Source organism: Anser brachyrhynchus (assembly GCF_964034855.1).
Source record: "Anser brachyrhynchus genome assembly, chromosome: 26".
In the NCBI taxonomy this organism is placed as follows: Eukaryota; Metazoa; Chordata; class Aves; order Anseriformes; family Anatidae; genus Anser; species Anser brachyrhynchus.
Genome location: NC_137719.1, coordinates 4,004,746 through 4,019,067, shown reverse-complemented (window position 1 = coordinate 4,019,067; position 14,322 = coordinate 4,004,746). Strand labels below are relative to the sequence as shown.

The window sequence follows — 14,322 nt, the reverse complement described above, 5'->3', positions numbered from 1 at the left end:
TCCAAGGTCCAATTTCCATAGGCATTTGAGCATCTAGTCCCTTGAGTTCCTTTGAAAGTTAGCTCATATTCCTTTCCCAAAAGCCCACTAGTATTTGCAACATTCACGCACTACATTTTAATCTCTTAATCTAAATTACAAACACTGTGGTCTCTTTACAGCATTCACAGCACACTTAACACAATAGGGTCCTTATCACCAATATGTATTTCTGCAGTTAGCATAAATACTCATTGGGGAAAAAAATAGCCTTATCGTGTAGGGATTGCATTTCATTTGCAAACAGTAAGTATCTGACAGAACTAGGAGTTAAAGGGAATTGCTTTAATAAAATGCAACACAGGTAACAACACATGTAAGTCCAACTTTCACTGTATGCTTACATATTAAATATTTTTTTGTTAAAACTATTTGAAATACTCAAAAGACCACACCTTGTGTTATGTGTTTGAGGACTTGGTGGTAGTAAAGATAAAGCAGCCCAAAGCCCTAACAGGCTGGAATGCACCAGAACTGTCCAACACACAAAATAAGAGCACAGAAACATTAGCCTCAAACCCCATTAAATGCAAACAGTGCCTGAATTCCAATGAGAGGCTCTGAAAACTCCAGCTTTACTACCTCACCCCACACCGCCGCTAAATGAAGCGTACCTTGGGCTAAAAAGACGGTGACTGGCTACCATATGGCTTCACGTCCATGAACTGTTTGACTCACTGCATGATAATCCATGAGTTGGGTCAAACCATTTTTTGGAAGATAATTCTTGGTGCAATCTAACGTTGTAACAGCCCACGAAGCCGGGCTTCATTCCCAGTTAAGTCACTTGTCACCCCGAGGACGATCATGGCGTCAAAGAACTACCCCACTGAGGTTTCCACATTGCTGCTTGGGGGAAAAGAAGCGTAGGCACCCTAAAGATCTGGGGCATATAAGTTGCTCCCCCCAGACCTGTCCCTGCACCAGAATTCAAAGGGAATACCTCAAGAGAAGATGCATTAAGTCAAAAAAAAATAACTCAAAAAGCAGACCAAGACTCATCAAGGTACAAAGACACCTATGCTCATTGCATCCTTGCTCGTAAGGGACTACCTGTCCTAATGCCCTCCAGAGAAGCACTGGTACCTGTGCTTATCTTCAAGTATACTAGCCAGAGATTAAAAGCTTGATGCAGAGGAAAAGTGCCTACAAATCATAGCAGCTCCAAATTACATCAGTGTAACAGCTCATTCTCAGTTTTGCAATTCTAGAATCATTACAGTGCCAGGACTCGGAACTCTCTTGTGCTTGGTACAAGCACAGAGAAACATTTCCAGCAAGCAAACAACTCCTACCACTTCATTACTCCATTAGGACATTTCTTGCACTCAGATTGATACTTACCTCCATATCCCTCAGCTCATCATTGCCCTGGTTCTTTTTTGAGTCTTAGATGATGCATAGCATAGGGCAGCTTAGATCACTATGTTTTCGAACAGATACTAGTCAGTAGCAAACAAAATTGTTATACCTTACTATAAGAGGGAGACATTCATTACCATAATGCTTCTACATAACATTAGATTTACAGATACTTATCTCAATAAACAAGTTTCCTAAAATATTTCAATGTGCAAAAGTGAAACATATGGGACAACCAACCTCTTTGAAATACAGTTAAGAGTCAGACATAATTAGGTCACAGCCATATTACAGCACATTCAATTAAGAACAGTTCCATCTCTATAGTTTTTATATTTTTTATTATTATTATTATTTATTTATTTATTATTTATTATTTTTTATTTTAAGGGTCTATAAGCACTGGAAGTACCTAAATCCTATTGAGCATTTTTTAAGGAGTGGCAGTAGGAAAGAAAAGAAGTTTAAAAGTATTTCTGCAGGTCACCTAAAAAGAGCAAGAATATAAACCAAGGCTTTCTAACCCAATCTTACCCACAGTAACTAAGTGCTAATTTTAAGGCAACGCACACTGGTGATTGCTGAACCCTGTCTTTTGAGCATCACCTGAGCATCTGGGCCTTTGCTCCTTGCTCAATTCTTACTGCTAGACAGTACAACAGCAATGCCGTCATTAACACTGGATTGATTTCATGTGTTCCTCCTCACATTGCCACCTCTGCGTAAGGTGACAGCCCTACACAGGACAAGCAAGACAGCTGCCAAATCACAAGCCACTGAGTATCTAAGTGAGTAAACAGCTAACAAGGTTAAGACCACAGTAGGTATTCATCCTCCAACCAGGTTTCCAAAAGAGATATCGGTATACATGCATAGTCATTATTTTATGCCTGTTTTCTTCTTTTCACCATCACCTCACACAAGCTCAGAAGGGAAAACAAATTGGAGCGTTGAGGTTGTTCAAGGAGGTGTTTCCAGACCTTTGTGTGCATGAATACGTTCAAGTAGACTCAATTTCCCTTTTCAAAAGCAAGAGCTAGGTTTGAACAAAACAAGGAGCTGGAGTCCTCGTTTCCACAGAGCAGCTGAAATCCTCCTGTACCCGCTCTCAGAGAAAGCCGTATTACAGCTTACCTACCATTACATTGTAATGCTGCAGGTAACAACACCCTTTCTGTTTGACACAAACATAGCAGGAGACACGACCCTTTCTTAAAACTACTCTAGCACTACATCCCTTCTCCTAGCCTCATCCTACTAGCTAGAAATGAAAAAAAAAAAAGGGCAAAAATTTGTAGAAATGATGGCTTATGCACAGAATACTATCTTGAGTTTAAACAGCTAAGAACACAAAACACAGTGGCTATATATACCCTACACATTTTTTCCTGTAAAAATAGCACCTTACATTTGTTTTCTTCAACACACAAGAAGTTAAAATAGAAAATAAGAACATTTATTAATATTTATAAGCCAACTCCTCTATTTATCTGCAGGCCTTGGACCTGCACAAGATATCTGTGCCAACAGCCTTCAGCAGCTTTCTCTGCTGACTACTTAACTATTATGTTGATTACAGTAAATCCCACTGAACTGGTAATCCCATTCCATAAAAGACCACAAAGAAGGCAAATGGACCACCACTTTGAAAAAAAAAAAAAGAGAGAAAAAAGGAAGAAAAAAAAAAGAAAGGGGGGGGGCTGTCCAAGAACAACCATCCCCCCTTCCCCAAACTGCCCACTGAAAACACCCCCATTTAGGCAGGATTACAACCCAGTAATGAACAGCCATAATCAAGGGAAGAAAGAATTAATGAATTAAATCAGCTCTTACCAGGAGAATATCTTCAGCAAAGGTGTTTTACCTCAGGGGCCGGGGTGGTTCTACCCAGCTCTAGAAGGTTCTGGAACCCCTCAGCGGTTCTGTGAAGGCATCTGTAGTGACTTGTACCTCAGGTAACTTGTCCCTTCTTCTTCTCGCACACCTTAAATCTACTCACTATTCTGCTACATGGTGCAAATAGAGTAAAATGAATGTGTTGTTTGTGTCTTCCTCAGAATTCTCTGTTCTAAGGCCATATGCAAGGTCAGTAGGTAGTGGGGAGGCTAAGGCTGTGCTTTTCTCTGAGGAAAAACACATTAAAGCTGTAGATCTATCTCAAGCATTTGGGATTATCTCCTTCCCACATCTTTCAGCAGGGAAAGGCCCTTTCTCAGCACATACCCTGTGCATTTTCAGATATCCTCTTGTGTGCTGGGGGCAGCTCAGGGCAGGAAACGGCTAGTAATGCCCCCAAAGTGCCTTTTGGGTGCAGAGCCTCTAGTGACAGCCTAGCACATCACCCTTATTCCTAAAATGTGGCCTCATCCCACCAAGGTACCTGATAAGCAGCATCCCTGCCAAGCGCCTCCTTCAGCACACAAAATGGCGCCGGGTCAGGGGGGGCAAGGCCGTGGTGCAGTCTCAGGGCCCTGTGTGCTGCCGTAGCATGCACATGCAAAACAAACATATATGCAGTAAATCAGGTATATACTTGAAACATGGAATTTTTCCTCACATCTTCCTCACTTCTGTGAGAAAAGAAGTGGGCTGGAAGTGCTGCCCAACTCTTTCTGATGTTTTTACAGCACTTAGCATAATGGGGCAGCAGTATTTCACATCAGGGCCTGGAGGTGCCACTGTCAAGCAAAAATATTGTCTTAAGGACCAATTTCCGGAAACAATTTCAATTTCAAAACTAATTTATTTGGAAGGAAGAGAATTTGAGCTGCCTCATGTCTAGATTAACAAAGATCCAGTAACAAATATGGAGTTTTATCTGCAGATCAATTGTGCACGTTCAAAGCCTGTTTTCACAGCTGCGAATGCATTAGGCAGATTGCAAAGGTCGGGTCTAAGAAAGTTTCCATAGGTGGCAGCATTACTGCAGTGTTTCAGTAGGAAATGGAGATGAGCATTATGGTCGCTTCAGCACTGATAGAAAACTCCCTTATGGGAAAAACCTTCTAGGAATTAATTACTTTTCTATAGTGCCGTCACCCAACACAGGCAGCCGTGCAAACCTGGGGGATGAATGAAAAAAAAAAAAAAGCATCCAACAGAAGGGTTGTGTCTGAATAAGGCTTAATAATGAACTTGGTATTGGTACTGTTAATTTATAGTTTTTAATAGGCCTGTTACTACTAATGAAAAGCTTTACTTTCAGAGCTTTATTAAAATTCTGTTAGGAGTTATTATGAGGCTCCTGTGAAAGGGCATATTTTTACCCTAAGTGTCTTCTTTGGGGTTTCTTTGCCTTTGGAAAAATTCAATTTGTTCTAATAATTATATACTATGTGAAATATACTGTTTGAAATGGCTCACGGGTAGGAAGGAATTTGGTAATTCTCACATTCCTATATGTTTGTATTGTATTCTATGAGCTGTTTTAAAATGATTGATGTAATCCCTCTGAGAAGCTATTAGCAACTACCAACAAATTAGGGTTTGTGCAAAGCATTGGCTTAATCGCAGCCTGAAGCTCTCTGCTTATATCCATGGTGCACGTAACAACATAGCTAGCTTCTTCAGATTGCTGGCACATCCACCATGATGCTGGAACAAAAAGATAGTATCTTCCATGTGCTTGGGGATCACTTTTATTTTCAGATGTTGGGGGAAATGGAGAGATCGACATTTCCATGTGCGTAAAGAGTTGTTTCACATATAAATGAGCCTTGCCTGAACCAAAAAGATCTCGACACTCTGCAACAGTACACCAATGCTTTCAAAAACATCAGTCCAACCACCAGTAAGTATCTGTAGAGCCAAATAGTAATATATAGTCAGTTGGATTTGATATGAGAGCTGCCCCTCTTGGGGGTTATCACCCAGAAAGGACTTCCACGACTTTAACTCTTCTGATGTCTCAATGAATAAAGTGTATCAGCCAGGATGATGGCTTTTACTTTCATGGACTCCCATACTGCAGGAATTAGACTGAAACCCAGAAAAAAGTCATCATGTTGCAGGCCGATAAAGAGTAAATGGTATCCACTCTTGTCTCCAGTTTGGGTTAGATTTGAACTGCTGACCTGGAAGGGAAAGATTGAATTCCATTACTAAACTCCTGAGCATTCCTTGTTGTCCCTGATAGATATGGGGCAGATAGAGGTGGGGAGGAAGGGAAGGAGTATATCATCTCAATCATCATCTTTCATCTGTTTGGAAGATAAACAATCAGTGGATATATTTCACTGTGTGCCTAATAGGAGAGTATAATGTAACGTTATCATTTTTATGGGTTAGAAGGCCTCTCGGGACATGGGGGAGCAGAGTAATATATGTCTTTTCTCAGCTGAAAATGTGACACAGTGCAGTTATATAAAACATTTCCCACCCAAAATTGAAGGGGTAGCAATAAAATAGCAGCTGACTCATGAATCTAGCTCTGATTTAGGAGCTAAACCAGCAATTTTATTGAATATGTCTATAAATAAAAGGAAAAAAATATGAAGTGCTTTTTCTACTCTTCAGCTCACCTTTTCCAGCCATTTCATTTCCCATAGTATAGGTTAACACAGAAATCTTCACAGAATTTCCTAAATCAGTCTTTTCACAGCATTGGAGAAGAGTCCTGAAAGGTGCAAACATCATGGGAATCAAGAGCAGCATTCAGAGTACTTTAATCTAGGTAAGCACTCATTTGGAGTTTCAGCATTGCAAGCAGCTGTCACATGTCCTTAGGGTCGGTCCCTCTAGTAGGCATTATATTGCTCTGAATTTTAGAGTCAATGTACAGTTGCACTGGTGAACATTAAACAGGCGTTACCTATGTTTTAAAAACTGATTTGTGACTTTGGAAAAGCATACTGTCTTCCTTAAAATTTGTGCAAACATATGTCTTCTTCAGATTAGTGAGTAAATTAGAGATTCAGGGTGAGCCTGCTCAGAAAATGTCCCACCAGTAACAGACTCTGACCTCTCCAAGGCTAGGGCTGTTTTTTATTGTTACCTTTATGGCTGCCCTCACCAGGCACCCTTAATCAAACTTTTCTGCTTTTTGGTAGGGTATTTTTTTCTTTCACCACTAATTAGGTGACTAAATACAATTATAGTATCATAAAACACACTTATTGTGACCAGCTCTATGCAGCTGGTATAATTTAGTTTTCATTGTGAGTCTTGAATTGGCTGTACTGGCAATGCATACATCTGTGTTATGGCTGACTACACGTGGAGATAAATGAAGAAAATCTGGGGGGTTACTCCCTAACACAGCACATTTAGAGCACAACTTTTAACTGTAGACAAAGCCAGCGTCACACTGTCATACACACAGTAGTAGCAGAAGACTCTACAACTGACTTCCCTCAGCTAGCTGGGTCTCTGCTTAATCAGCTTCATATGTTCATGTGATTCAGAATTCCTGCTTACCCATTTACATTCAGTATTTAGGGTGCTGGTAAAGAAATATCCCAAAGGAAGCTGCCTATTTTCTCACTGCTGCTGTTTCACATCTGTTTCATCTGGTTATGCTTTTGCTTCCCTCTCCTGGCTGTTTTCATCCTAAAAAATACAAAGAAAATTGCAGACATATAAACCAAAGCCTTTAGAGAAGGCTGAAGAGAAGACATTCCGTGTTCTATGAATTATGCTGGCTCATTTAACAACTGCAATGTAGAATAGAAATTATCCAGCATTTCTGAACTCCCATATCAAACTTCCTTGCCATCCTGGTACAGCTAACACCCTGTCCGCACATCAAATGTCAACCTTAGGTACATCAAGGACAAATACCCAGAGTTGCCCTGAAGAACTTGGAAGTATTCCTGGACCTAAGTATTAACTGAAATGCCACATACCTTTGTAAACATAAACGGGAGAGACTGACCAAGCCCGTCTAGGATTTATTTTTGTGGGGACCCAAAATAAATCTCAACAAAGAAGAAAGAGCGGAGGGATTTCCACTGAGGTTTCCACTTGAAGCATTTTGAGAACTTTGTTGAGTCCCCACCAAAAATCATAACATTTCATAGATAACTGTAACATAAACTGGAAGCCTCACATAAAATTTTTACATTTTGATGGTGACTTTTCTATTCTTGTCACACAGATCTGAAAGTTAATTGTAACTTCTCCAGGCTTCCCTGCTGTTTCACAGCACTTGAACCAACGGTCTTCGTTCCCACTAAAAATAAAGGAACATTCCTTTTAGATAAATTCCTAAATTCCTTTTAGATAAATTCTAAATTCCTTTTAGATATTTCTAAATACTTATAAGTATCTGTTTTTTTATTATTTTTTAGTTTTTGTGATTTTCCAGCGTCTTCCGTCCACTCAAGCTCTTCCCCCTAGTCTTATCCCTACTTCAACCATTATACCAAGATTCGCTCTTTAAAACTGATCAGCAAATTTCCATTCCTATTTTCAAACATTTTCCCTAAATATTCTGAATTTTCCCCTTGAGCTAAATATTCTCCCTAGAGCACAGGACTCTCTTGCAGCATGACCCATTAATACCATAAAGAGCAGCTAGTGTGTGTCACATCGATTAGGTCAGTGCTCTGTGAGGTAGGCAAAATTCAGGGAATGATGATGAATTGATTTTTGTTTTCTTACAACAAATTGAAAAATGCAACGAGCCCACAATGAGTTGCTCTATCTAGCCCACACACGGAACTTAATTAACTATTTAATTAAGCAATGAGTTAACGCTATTGTTAGCAAAACGTGATATGGGTCATGCCAACCACTCTTCCTCCTCTTTTCTGCCCCTCCTCCAGGCATCCACTCAAGTTTTATCTCCACAACAAAACAGAAGCCTCTCTTTGTTACAGCTGCAACACTGGCGGCATTGACGGGAGTACTCATGTGTCCAAAAATAACCAAGCAAGTGTCCATTCTGCTTGGAGCCATCTAGCATCATGTCCTCATGCTTGGCACATCCCATGAAATCCTACACCTTCTCTGATGGAGATTAAAAAAAACAAGATCCTAACTACTTGTATACGTTTAAAGGGGCAATGACTTTATTTTCCTCCACGTGTTAAGTTATTTCTTAAGCATTTACGATACCTGCATATCTTAGCACCAGTTGTTCACACGGTTATTTTCTGTGTTCTTGGCTAAATTCCACCATGGGTATTTACTTCCTACCTTGAATTTCCCAAGCAGTTTTATCTGATGTTTTCATTTTTTTGTCTTGCAATTTTTCTGACATCACATTACATCTTGTATGCCCAGGACACATTTTACACCTAAACCCAAAGAAACTTCAGCTCTCACATATTAAATAACAATCCCAGTATCATTCACGTAGCATCAAGAGGTGCAAAAAGAAGTCAGAGTCCTTAACGTTTGGTGCAGTAAGAGAACCCAAACACACAAAACCTAGCTAAAGACACCATTATTGCTCCTGCTTGTAGAAAACAGGAAGTAAGAAGTTAAATGATTTGTCTTGCTCATGATGTGAATGTGAAACAACAGACAACAAAACTCAGATTCTGTAAATTCCTTGTCAGCCTTCTAATTATGAACTCTTGATTTTATAAAGAAAAACTCTAGTATCAGTCCCTTTTTGATCTGTGCTGTCATCTTATTTACTACTTAACCGATTTCAAAACCTACCACAGAAAGGGCTGCAGGTCAGTACTAAGCAAAGCAGATCCTCCATTGATACAACTTGTAAATCAAATGAAGGCAGCTCCAGTTTATAAAGCATTATATAATCCCTGGGAGTGCAGATTGCTAGGGAGTAAAGCCTGTTTCCAAGATCAGTCTTTCCTACCTTCCCATTCAAGTGGAAGGATTTCTGACAAGATGCAAGTGGAAACATGAGCCCAGATTACTTTGTTTTGTTGATGTCTATCAGAACAAAATGAGAAGCAATAATATTTAACAGTGTGCGTAGCTGTGCCCTCTTTAGGAGTCCTGTAAACATCGGACGCTTGGAAAGCAAAGGTCTGATGGTTTATTCCTGCTGTCAACAGAAGCCCTAGCTGGGTTGGAATGCTCCTCGTGGAGATCTTGATTTGAGTTGTCTCATGGCCAAAGCCACGTATCTAAGTGTAGGGAGTAGCCCTGGATAAACATCATTCTGATTCGTACAAATTTATGGCTGTCAGACTGGGCCCCGTGTATGGTATTTTCCGATCCATTCTGTATTCTTTCCTCAGCCTCCCCCTCAAGACCAATGTCTCACTGGTTGCAGAAGAATTCAGTGTTGCATCTAGAACTAGTATGTTTTCCTGGTAAGTACACACACGCCCATCACAGTCACAGTGAAAGCAAGGTACTTAGTCTACAAGGGTCACATTTTATTTAGAGCACTCTGGATCACATAATACATGCTGTGTAAGTGGCAAACATGACACCAAAATCAGTGGCTTTCTGCAAGTTGGGAGGGAAAGAGGGGCCATGCTCTGTGGAACTGCAAATTTGGCAAGATAGGATGAAGCTGGTACTACAGACTGGCTGCTGCAAGTTATCCTGATGCTGGTGGTACTCAGAGAAGAAAAGTTGAAGAAACAGTAAGCAGAAAGAGAATCTGTTTCAAGCTGCTGCAGAAAACACCTCACAGAGAAGACCTACCCTTTGCTGAGGATGGCCAGCAACAAATTTAATGAGGGCACTGGTTTCTAATGCAACAGACCAAGTTCAGGATCTTGGACAGAAGATCTTGGGCTGCCTTGGACTGATCAGAAGAACCAGAGTTTGGTTTCTGCAGGGTCCATGGAGGAAAAAAATGTGTCCGTGTCCTTTGGCACAGAGCCAGTACCTTGTTTAGTATCGTTTGGAGACATGGATCATGAAGGTTAATGTATTTAACAGCAAGACAGTCCTCCTGGCAGTTTTGCGGGAAGTCAGATAGCATGGGAACCCCTGGAATTGCTCAATGAATTGATGTTCTTGGTAATTTCCTGCCTGCTATTGGAAACAAAACTGATAAGGTTGTTGATTTCTCAGAGCCCCTGCGGAGTCCAGAGAACTTCCAGTTTGTGGGAATTTGAAAATATTTCTAGTGACTGTCCAATTTGGACTGTAACCAAGTTTTGGAGAGATGAAATTTCTCTTAAACCAGAAGACCCTGATTTTTATTTTTATTGGGGGGACAGGGGTGTAGAGGTTTGCTTTACTCTCAGTTTCTTCTAACTTTCTACAATTATGATAAAGAAAACATAGAATGATAAACGGACATGTTCTAACCTTGTGGTTCTCTGCCTCAGAGCTTTTCAGCCTTGGATTCAATGTCACCAACAGGAGGCAAGTAGGCTGGCTCTGCACCCAGGAAAGGCTGAAACAAGCAGCTTCATAAGAGGGGAACTTGGAAAGTCTGGTCCCTGAGCCTTATAGCTGAATTCTCTGGTATCTGGTAGGATGCAAGCTTTGATTTTTGCCTGGATGAATTCTCTGGAGTCTAATAAGGTCCAAACTTATGGTGCAGCTGCTGTCGGTGGAGGCAAAAATTCAGGCTGTCTCACTGTCACATTTTCTTGGAATCGGTAAGCAACTGAATATCCTTGAAGCATCCATTCGTATGAAACCTAATTGGAATAGGTAATTGAGTCAACAGCTACTGCAGGGAAGTGGACAGACATCAAGCACGAATATGCTAGCCTCATTTTGGTTTAAGCAATGGAGCTAGGAGAAGACTATTTTTACTTCAGTAAAGATAAAGGAAATAAAACTGCAGAAACACAGCTTCACCCAGTGGTCTGGCATAATGCTAGCAGTAATACTTACACAAGCCCTCAGCCTATTGTTAGGCAAAGTAAAAGGGATTAACTTGAACCACTTTTAATAATTAAACCTTTCAGTAGTGGTTCAGATGAACTCACTTTGCATGCAACACGCTAAGGAAATGTTACATGACTAATTATTGCATCTCTGTGCAGTGCCTGGTTAGATATATCATCTGGATCTTGTCTCCTCACGTGAGCATCCTCTAAATTCCACACAGTTTATGCAGATGGCTCTTTTCAAAGATATCTGGATGCCTTCTGGATCTATCTGTGCCTATTCACTGTTCTCCTCACCCTTTTATAGATAAACCACACAAGTATTACAACCTCTATAGTTCTTATCTGAAGGCAAATGGAGATATATAAATATCACAGAATCATAGAATGCTATATGTATATATATGAGTCGTGGCCGAGATTTCCCTCTTTGTACTTCAGCAAAACATCTGGCTCACCTGTCAGCATCTGATTTTAAAGTTGTCAGCAGGTTCTGTACCTAAAGCCTGACCTAAAAGCCACTGAAACTATAGATCTGTCTATAGTGACTTTGGAGAGAGGGGGCAAAAGGCATAATATACTCACAAATCATTACTATTTTTTGTGCTACTTTAGTGATAACAACTCAAGCCACAGAATTAACTTATTGCACATTAACATTTAAGTGAGCGCTGCAGCAATGATCTTATCAACCAAATTTCTCTTTCAGGTTCATGAGTTCAGGTCTGCACCTGGTCTTTGTGTCAGGGCAGGCACCATCTCTCCCCCCTCCAAGGACTGTGAAATCAGCTTTGGATGATAGAATGACGAGAAGGTAGGAGTCTAATTGTAGCTCATAAATGGCTGAGGTGCCCCCCATGCCAAAAGTTCCTGGGGTTGTGCATGTTCAATCTCTGCAACTTGACTGGCAGGAAGAATGCAGCACATACCAGCTGTATTTGTGCAGCTGGGGTAACCAACAGCTAAACAGGGCGTAGTGAAACGTAAATGAAGAGATTTTGGTGGAGCTAGAGAAAATATCAGTGTCTTATGGCAAAAAAAAATCCACATTTCCGCTTTTTTTTTTTTCTCCTGCTTACTGTTTGATTTGCTTGCACAGCAGGAGGGATCAGCTTTAAGTCTAAACCCAAGAGTTAGAATGGAGAACTAATGTGTTTTTTTGGAAGGGCTGGCTATCAGCCGAAGCTACAGTGCAGCATTTCTGCATTGTAAAACAGAGAGTAGAAATAGGATTTCAAAAAATAAAAATTGATAATTTAATCTGATGACTCAGAAGCAGGATATTTTAATATTCTTCTGCATGCTTGTGTTTGTCCAAACCAAGATTCATGTAGTTTAAATTAATTGATACTCAAGTATCAGTAAAGGAGTTGTTTACTTTTCTTCTCCTTCATCCCTCATGCAGTCTTTTACGAAGTAAATTCTGGTTGAAAACAAATAAATATATATACATTTTCTTCTGGGATATAAATACAGAAATCTCTCTGTTTACAGGCAGAGAAAGCAAGAAACAGGTTCATGTTAAAAACCACATACAAGGAACTTCAAAGGAAAAATTCTTCAATTCCAGATACTGAGAGAGGTGCAAAGAAGATAAAGGCACTGAAAGGGAAAGGGAGGAAGGTCAATAAGCAGATAAATTCAGGGCTTACAGTTGTCTAGGATTTTTAAATAGTCTCTAGAGTAGGCCAATTAAGTATCACTGTTAAACAACGTGCCGTTTTCCTATATCTCAGGGGTTCTCTCTACACAGCTACTTCAGGCTGTATCTTCTACTGCAGACCTTGAATGCATTGCAGCCCTGGGGTCTTTGAAGAAAGAGATACGTTTTCCTTTTGGATGGCAGCAGTTGCCTGTGGCAGAAACTGAGATTTATTGGCAGGCTTAATTTCAAATTTCTGTCTCTTTCACTGGTATCTTGTAAACACCTTCCCAATCGCCAAGCTGTGAATGACTAAATGTCTAAAGCATGAGCCGGTAATTTAGTGATTTGAATCCTGATATTGAAAGCCACAAAAGCTATTTGGCCATCTGCATGCCCTGGCACATGCACGTATAGTAACTTGCACAGCAGTGACAAAATGAAAAGAAAACAACTGGGCCTGCTGCAACTTTCGATCTGTTTTTGCTTTGCTGAGGATCAAAGAAGGGGGTTAGATTTTGAAGGGCAAGGGGAGAGATGAAGGAAGTAATGTAGGGGAATATGTGGGAGAAGATAGAATGGAGAAGCATGGAAAAAACAGACCCTGTGAGCACTGGAAGATGTCCTGGACCAAGGAGGGAGATTCCCACCAGGCAGGTGAATTCTTACAATGAAGCCTTATAAGAGAATTGAGTTCTACACGTGTAAAACTTCATGGCTAAATTCAGGATAGCATATCAAGCTTGGGGCAAATTTTATGCAAAACATGACCCAGTTACTGTAGATTCTCAAAATCAGATGTCTTTCAAACTAAGCCTAGTTCACAAAGGCTTTCAGAGCAAGAATTAAATTATTTTTTAAATAAAAAATATTTACAAATAAGAACGCTGAGAAATTTCTTCTCTAAATTTCAGCAGCGTTTCTCAGCAGTTTTGACAACTGAAAATGCTTGCAGCTAAGTGAAAAGCTGAAGAAGTTTTGTAAGTAACAGTCAACTGTTTAATGAGCTTTCCTTCTCTAATTATGTGATAGAAGAAAATAGTCTCTCTGTTCTAGAAATTTTTCTGTGGACTAGCATGAATCGTCTGGGCTTGGTACCTCTGAAATTGTAGCTGTAAGCACAAGTTACAGAAAACCCAAGAAACCTGAGATGAAGGCATACTTTTTAGGAGTCTGGGCTTTTGCCTTTCCATGCCCCCGTTAACAGGCTGTGTAACCACAGGTTCTCCCCAATTAAACTAGGTTGATAAGGATGTGAGTCTGATCCATCACTTAAACAGTCATTTACGTCAATAAAAACAACAATAAAAAATCAGAACCATTACTCTGCCTTCACACAGGGCTGTCACCCCTCCAGTCTCTATGCTTCTTCAGTATTCCCAGCCCAGCATCACCACCTCCCGCTCCTGGACCACTCACGTCAGACACAGTTGGATAGCTTGCCAGACAGCTGCATCTGCTACACGGGGTCTCAGGGCACAAGAGGCTGCCACACAGCTCAACAACCAGCGCGTGTGGCTTCTAATGAGGGCGTGACACAGAAGAGTCCTCCTAAAAATA

General features: G+C 40.4%; 1 protein-coding gene across 1 annotated transcript in view; it reads right to left on the bottom strand.

The window, feature by feature from the left end:
* The window catches only part of EBF2 (EBF transcription factor 2), a 152,727-nt gene extending 148,910 nt beyond the window's left edge, over positions 1 to 3,817 (bottom strand). Inside the window, exon 1 of the mRNA XM_080568650.1 lies at positions 3,235 to 3,817. The gene's annotated coding sequence lies outside the window, so the exon portion shown is untranslated. The remainder of the gene's footprint in view (positions 1 to 3,234) is intronic.
* Positions 3,818 to 14,322: the final 10,505 nt, after the last annotated feature.